The following is a 7,843-nucleotide window of genomic DNA, read 5'->3' on the forward strand; positions in this document are numbered from 1 at the left end:
ATCTCTAACCATTTAGCTATGCATTGTAATACAAAGTATTATCGAGAAAAAGTAAAAGGAGCACTAGAGAAGTGGAAAAAGCAGGGTTAACAAGCTGGTAACTCATGCCTCCACGCTTGCTCCCTCCTTTACATTTTTACACTCGAGATGTGGACTCCCTATCAGTTGGTCCACTTGACCATGAAACTTTGCCATGAAGCCTCTCCCCTTCCATTATCATTCATTTACACTAGCACCTACTGATTGAGGGGTTAATCTTGGATATGCTACCTACCCTTGAGGTTTGGAAGCACCTAATAGGGTTATCCATTAGTGACCTCTATCAAGGCATGAGACACCTTTACAAGACTAGTTAGATATCAGAAGGTGATCCAAGTTTGAAGTATTAAATTTCCCTTAACATGCAAGTTTCTTCCACTTATATGATTATATGATCTTAGTATATGATGGATGGTTTCTTTCACTTGGGTTCATGTTGGCCTTGTCAGGTGGTCAATAACAACCCAAGCTTGGAGGACACCCACTTCATAGGTACCTAAGCCTTCAGATAGGTTGATGACTTAGCAGATGCAATGTTTCCAATTTGCATCAGCATTGGGCCTTATGTTGACTTGAGAAGATGATAAATGTCCTAGAACACCCCCAGGACGCATGATGTTGATCTTCCTTGACCCAACACAAAGGATTCTTGATGATTGTACCACTGGGCCTAGCATGCTCCCATGTTGGCCTTGACGCTACCTGATAGGAAGGTCATGATTCAAAGCCCAAATGAGGATGGTATTCCATGAGATGACTAGGAAGGGCTTGTTGAACCTGATGGAGCCCTGACACTAGAGAGAGGATGTGGTGTTTTGACCATTGGAGACCCATTAAGATGACATGGTGACACGCCAGCTAGATTTGGACCTCTGATGATGATTTGAGGTGGATTTAAGGGGCACTCCTCAAATGATGGATGATACTCACACAAAAACACACTTTCAACCTTCATCTCACCATGAAATGAAATTTGGAGCAAAAGGGGCATGGCGTCAACATTTATGAGGATCATGGCTCACATGTGTGGTTATTTATGGCATGTTTTAACATTAAGCTAGTGGGTTGGCTTGTAGCCCAAGGTTTAATCATTTTAAAACTTTTTTCAGGGGATTCTTAGGCTAAAATTAATTGAGGTAGACCTCATATAAATAGAATTCACCTTGCATTTTATTCTCATCATCACTTGTGGACTATTTCAACCTCCCTTGAGGATTTCAAAACAATTGTTGTTACTTGTATTCTCGTGGAGATGTGATCTATTATGGATAAATTTTCTCTTGGAAGCTAGCTCTTGTTGTGGAGACATCAATTTGGTATATTAAAGGACTTGTTCACACATATCTTGTGATTATTATTATTGTTGATTATATTTTTAATGGTTATTGCATGGAATTATTTTTGTTAGGGTTTATATGCTCTTGTTAATTTGATTATGTTTCTATGGAATCTTAGTAAATCTTTGCATGTTTTAACTAGAGAATGTGTGATATCACTTTAATATCTTCAAGAAAGCTCTCTTCATGACTTTATTCCCTCATGTGATAGCTAGGGTCTTGAAAACTAGGGTTTTTCTTGCCCTTACACCATATTAGGATTTGATATCTCCATTAGGAGGTTTCCCTTAGAATTCATCACCTAAGGAATAAGCACTAGCATCCACATAGGTGATCACACATCATTGAAAAAATTTCTAATCCTATTTTCTCCCTCTTCTACAATTTCAACCCTTATAGGCAAGCAATTAGGCTAGGACATAGGGTCAAATTAAACTAGGATGAGTGTGGGTTTTTTGAAGGCTTGTGGTTGCTTTAGTTGATCACATCAATCTTTCATAAGCCTTTTCTTGGCCTTATGCACCTTGGCAAGTCATTATCCTTAATTATTCATTAAACCCTAGGTCATAAGTGCCTTTGATAAGCCTCTTGAAATGAAATTTTTTTCCTTATCTTTGTTGGATTGAGCCATGTCCATAGTTTGATTGCCTTCCTTGAGCCTATCCATTTGTCACATTTGAACCATAAACTTAGAATACCTATTAGGTGACCAACACCAAGAAGCCTCCCTTGTGATAAAAGTCTAGTAAAGAGAAGGAGGTGGTGTGTTGTGGTAACAATGGGCCTCCACCTCATTGTTGTCACTTATTTTGGCTCTTGTCTACGAGATTTTGAGGCAACCTGGGCAAGGCTATATATTTGGGTACCTTTCCATATCAGCCTTTGGATTCCTTATCGAATCTCACAAACAACTAGGATTTATATTTTTTTCCTTTTATATCGAAATATTCTTCAAGTGACCAATCTCTAAACATAGTTTACATGTCAAAAGAGTGTATTCACAATCCAATGGTTGGAATCATTTAAAATCTCTAATTCCTAATTCAATGTGATATTTTAAACCTTTTCTCAAGTTTGATAAAATTTCTAGCACAAGTCATTACATCCTTCTTTGTTTGGGTTGTATCTTGCTTCATTTGAGCCTTGAAACTATTTTTGTGGCCCAAAGGAATGTCTCATCCTAAAAGAAAAGGGGGATATTTGACATTTAACATAGATTGGAGTTGAGGAGATAAGCATTGAAGCTAACTTAAATTTTGAAAATCATGGTTTGAGAAAGAGGTTTGCTCTAGTGTAAAACATGGTCCCTCTTTAAGACCTTACAACAACTTTTAAGTTCATCATAACTTAAAGAAAAATACCTATATAATAAGGTCATTGTGCTCTTTCCAAGCAATCGTAGTGAGCACTAATCTAATTCTTGAACTTTGTAATTGATGGCGTAACCCTATGTACTTGACATATTAAGGTGTTTTGGTTGAATTTACATATGCATGAACTCATGAATCATTCCAAAGGAATTTATATCCCATGGATTATGTACTAAGTGCACTCTATAAAGAAAGAGCCTCATTTTGTTTCTAGTGTCTTTCATTGTACATCAACTTCAAAACTACAAGGATTCAAGGGTAGACCCCCGATCATCCTTATGGAGGGAAAAATCATATTTAATGTTGTAGAAGAGGAGATAATCCCATTGCTCGAAAAAATCTCCAAAATATGAAGTACTAGATGCAAGTTTGAGTCCTTATGTATGTTATAAGCATCTAGATTATACACATTGTCTAGCATCTTGTTGACAAAGTTTAGCCTTTGATGGTAGGGAGGGATCCCCTTTTTAAGTTGGATCTTAGTCGTCACACTATATATGGAGTCCCTTCTCATCATTGTTATAGTAATAGTTTTCTTGACAAGGTTTTAGCAAAATGTTGCAAGTTTCTATCTATATACTTCTTGTTAAATAGTTCACAAAGATCCTCCTACTTTTCACACCTTCCTTCTTGAGTTTGTTGATTCCACCTACTAGGTTTAGATTCTTATAACACATGGGAATTTTTTCTCCTTAATCTAAATTTTATATCTCATTGCAAATATCATTTATGTTGATATAATCATTATGTTAGCATATGAATAACAATTCTCACAAACATTGCATCACACAATGAGCATGAACACTCTTATTTTCGGCACTATGCTAATATAAAGCCTTCTTTGACTCTTAGGGTTGGTAAAAGAAACTAATTTGAGGGTAGACGCTTGGCCATCCATATAAAGGGAGAAACTGTATTCAATGTTATAGAAGGGGAGATAATCCCTTCACTCGAAAAAACCTCCAAAATACAAAGTACTAGATGTAATTTTGAGTCCCTATGTATGTTATAAGCATCTAGATTATACCCATTGTCTTGCAGTGTGTTAAAAAAGTTTATCCTTTGATGGGAGGGAGGGATACTCTTTTTAAGTTGGATCTTAAGTCATCACACTATATATGGAGATTGTACTATCATTGTTATAGTAACAATTTTCTTGACAAGGTTTTAGCAAAACAATGTAAGTTTCCACCTATAGACTTCTTGTTAAATAGTTCACAAAGATCCTCTCGCTTTTCACACCTTCCTTGAGTTTATTGATTCAACCTACTAGGTTTAGATTCTTATAACACATAAGAATTTGTTCTCCTTAATCTAATTTTGTACTATCTCATTGCAAATATCATTTATGTTGATATAATCGTTATGTCAATCAATGTAATAACAATTCTCACAAACATTACATAACACAATGAGCATGAACACTCTTATTTTTGACACTATGCCAATGGAAAGCCTTCTTTGACTCATAGTTGGTAAAAGAAAACTAATTATCACCTGCTTATTGATGTTGTTGTCCCTTTAAAATCACTTTTTAAAATCTCAAACATATATTTAGTTTGCTATGCTAGGGAATCATTGAAATAGTCAATAGTCTTACACAATATGTCTTACAATCATTAGCCAATATATTTTTATATTGAAAAGAAAGTTATATACATCAAATAGTGATAAATATCCCATTAAATAGTTCATTGATCATCCCATTAAAAATTGATTCATCAATGCATATCACTTTCCATGTGAGAAGACAAACAATATACATTGAGTGATGCAAACTTAATGGAATATCTCTTGTCATCCCATTGAAAAATAAATATCCATTGCTATTAAAATAAGTGAGTCATTAGTACATGTTGCTTTCCATGTGAGAAAGCAAACAATATACACTAAGTGATGCACACTTAATGGAATATCTCTTGTCATCCAATTGAAAATTAGATATCCATACCATAGCTAATGCACTCTTATTTTTAACACTATGCCAATGGAAAGCCTTCTTTGACTCTTAGAATTGGTAAAAGAAACTAATTATCACCTTATTGATGTTGTTGTCCCTTTAAAATCACTTTTTAAAATCTCAAACATATATCTAGTTTGCTATGCTAGGGAATCATTGAAATAGTCAATAGTCTTACACGATATACCTTACAATCATTAACCAATTTATTTTTATATTGAAAAGAAAGCTATATACATCAAATAGTGACAAATATCCCATTAAATAGTGCATTGATCATCTCATTAAAAATTGATTCATCAGCATATCTTGCTTTCTGTGTGAGAAGACAAACAATATACATTGAATGATGCAAACTTAATAGAATATCTTTGTCATCCCATTGAAGTTCGATATCCATTCCTATTAAAATAAGTAATTCATTAGTACATATTGCTTTCCATGTGAGAAGGCAAACAATATACCCTAAGTGATGCAAACTTATTGGAATATCTCTTGTCATCCAACTGAAAGTTAGATATCCATACCTTGGTTGATGTAAACTTAATGGAATCATCTACTTGAAAGTTAGATATCCAATATTATAAGTGATACAAACTTAATGGAATATGTCTTGTAATATCCATTGCTATTAAAAATAAGTGGCAAGTTAGATATCTAATAGCATAGGTGATGCAAAATTAATGGAATACCTCTTGTTGAGTAGAGAGGTTCATTCTACAGCGCAATATGATGTGTAATTCTGTCCCTCCGTCATCAAGTTGAAATTTTTCTCATGTCTACAGAGATAGAAATTTAAAAAAAAAATAAAAATAATAAAAAAAATTAAATAACCATACAAAATATTGTCAGTTCAAAATAAAATTTGCAAATGAAGAAATTGAATCCCTCTCCACTCTGTTAATGTTAAATCAGTGTTTAAGAAGATATATGCTGATAATATCCCTTTGGCAATTTTTTCCATTTGCAATAGTGCATATCTCATTAAATGCGACATTGCATCTCCATCATGTAATCGGGCCTCCTCCACAGCTAGGGTTCCACCTGCATCATCGAAAAGGCCTCCAGAGCTAGGGTTACATTTACATAAGAATCTGTGAATCTGTGTACGCTATGAAATCGAGGGTACTCGATGCCTCTGCGACGGCGACATTCTCCAAAATTTGCAGGCACTTTGAACCCATCTAAACTGGCGAGGATGACAGGATTCCAGAGCTAGGGTTACATTTACATAAGAATATGTGAATCTGTGTACGCTATGAAATCGAGGGGACTCGATGCCTCTGCGACGGCGACATTCTCCAAAATTTGCAGGCACTTTGAACCCATCTAAACTGGCGAGGATGACAGGATTCCCACAATGGTCATCGCTATTCAAACTCATTATGCATGGTCCTTCAGATTTGTAACGGGAATTATAACAAAGAAAGGTCGTCAACAGCAGGATTCGAACCTGCGCAGGCAAAGCCCAATAGATTTCGAGTCTATCTCCTTAACCACTCGGACATGTTGACAGATGTGAGTGGTTCTGAGCACAAAATAAATACAATGCTTCTTTCTAAGTACCTTTATCCAGGATGCAATGGTTGCTGCTACTCACACATTTATGTAGGGTTTCATCCACATTATCTAACAGACCTCCAGAACTAGGGTTACATTTACATAAAATATGAATGCTGCATCCTAAATACGTTTATCCAAAATGTAACGGTCGCTGCTACTCACACATTTATCTAGGGTTACAGGACTCCGGAGCTAGGATTAATCTGTGGACGCTATGATATCGTGCGAGGATGTTAGAACTTCTGTGGTCGTCCGCCATTCAAATTCGTGCATTGTTCTTCGGATTTGTAAAGCACTTAAATTAAATGGAAAACGTCAACAGCAGGATTCGAACCTGCGCAGGCGAAGCCCAATAGATTTCGAGTCTATCTCCTTAACCACTCGGACATGTTGACTTATATTTATGTTTCAAAATAATAAAACCTAAGGATATATGTGACTTTCTAAATACCTTTAACTGGAATGCAACGGTTGCTGCTCACACGGTTGTGTGTAACCAGGACAGAAAGTGCTCACCCTTCAAGGTTGAAAATAACAGATTCTCGGAAGAGATAGGTTGGAAGTAACAAGAAATTTAAATAAATTTTGAAAATCTATGTTAATTATTGAAAATAGGTTTAGTATTATAAGCATTTATATTTAGAAAAATAAATCTATTTTTATTTAATTAATTGATAAATATTTAATTTTAATTCTTATTTATCCTTTCATATATTTCTTTCATTTAAATGAAATTAAATAATTTTAACAAACCTATTAAATAATTAATTTATTAACGAATAAACATTTATTTATAATTTTATCCCAGTTTATCCCATAATACCTCATAAACAAGTATTAATATGATTTTATATATTTTTAGTTTTGAAAAGAGAATAATATATGATTTTATATATTTTTAATTTTTAAAAGAGAATAATACATATATGGTTACATAGAAAAAGACTTCGTAATAAAAAATTAATTAACTAATTGGTTATTTAATTAATAATTAATAAGATTTTTTCCTATAATATTATAAGTTTCTTTAATTTTAAATTTCAAATAAAAAAGATGATATTAAATTACTTATTAAATTTAATAGTTCTTAGTTCAAAATTCTTTAATTAATTATAAATATTAAAAGTATATATATTTAGTTACATCTAAATTTAAATGGAAATAAATATATCTAATAAATTTTACTTATGAAATATAGTTGTTACCCAGTTGGTTGTAGTTGTTTCCTTTTGGTCATAAGTAGTTGTTCCTTTCTAGATGTTTGACTGATCGATATTTAACTTGCCTTGATTTGGTTCCTTTTGGTCATAAGTAGTTGTTCCTTTCTAGATGTTTGACTGATCGATATTTAACTTGCCTTGATTTGGTTCTTCATCTTGTCGTGACGATGAACAACACTTACGGGTTCTAAACACCTCTACAAATGAATTTTGAACTTACTCATTCTAAACACGTCGGCAAATGAATTTTCAAGTGATTATCGCGGAAACATGTCTTAAAAATCTATGTTAACTAAATTTTGTAAATATCAACTTCATATATATCTATATGTAGAAAAAAAATTATTAAAATAA

General features: G+C 33.6%; 2 non-coding genes across 2 annotated transcripts; both read right to left on the reverse strand.

Annotated features, from left to right (window-relative positions):
* Positions 1-6,138: 6,138 nt before the first annotated feature.
* TRNAS-CGA (transfer RNA serine (anticodon CGA)) lies at positions 6,139-6,220 on the reverse strand. Its single transcript has one exon. It is a non-coding gene; the product is annotated as a tRNA-Ser (tRNA).
* A 362-nt stretch (positions 6,221-6,582) lies between these two features.
* TRNAS-CGA (transfer RNA serine (anticodon CGA)) lies at positions 6,583-6,664 on the reverse strand. The gene has a single exon. It is a non-coding gene; the product is annotated as a tRNA-Ser (tRNA).
* Positions 6,665-7,843: the final 1,179 nt, after the last annotated feature.

Source organism: Pinus tabuliformis, chromosome J (genome assembly GCF_031772625.1).
Source record: "Pinus tabuliformis cultivar Carrire ecotype Pingquan chromosome J, CPIR1, whole genome shotgun sequence".
NCBI classification, from domain to species: domain Eukaryota; kingdom Viridiplantae; phylum Streptophyta; class Pinopsida; order Pinales; family Pinaceae; genus Pinus; species Pinus tabuliformis.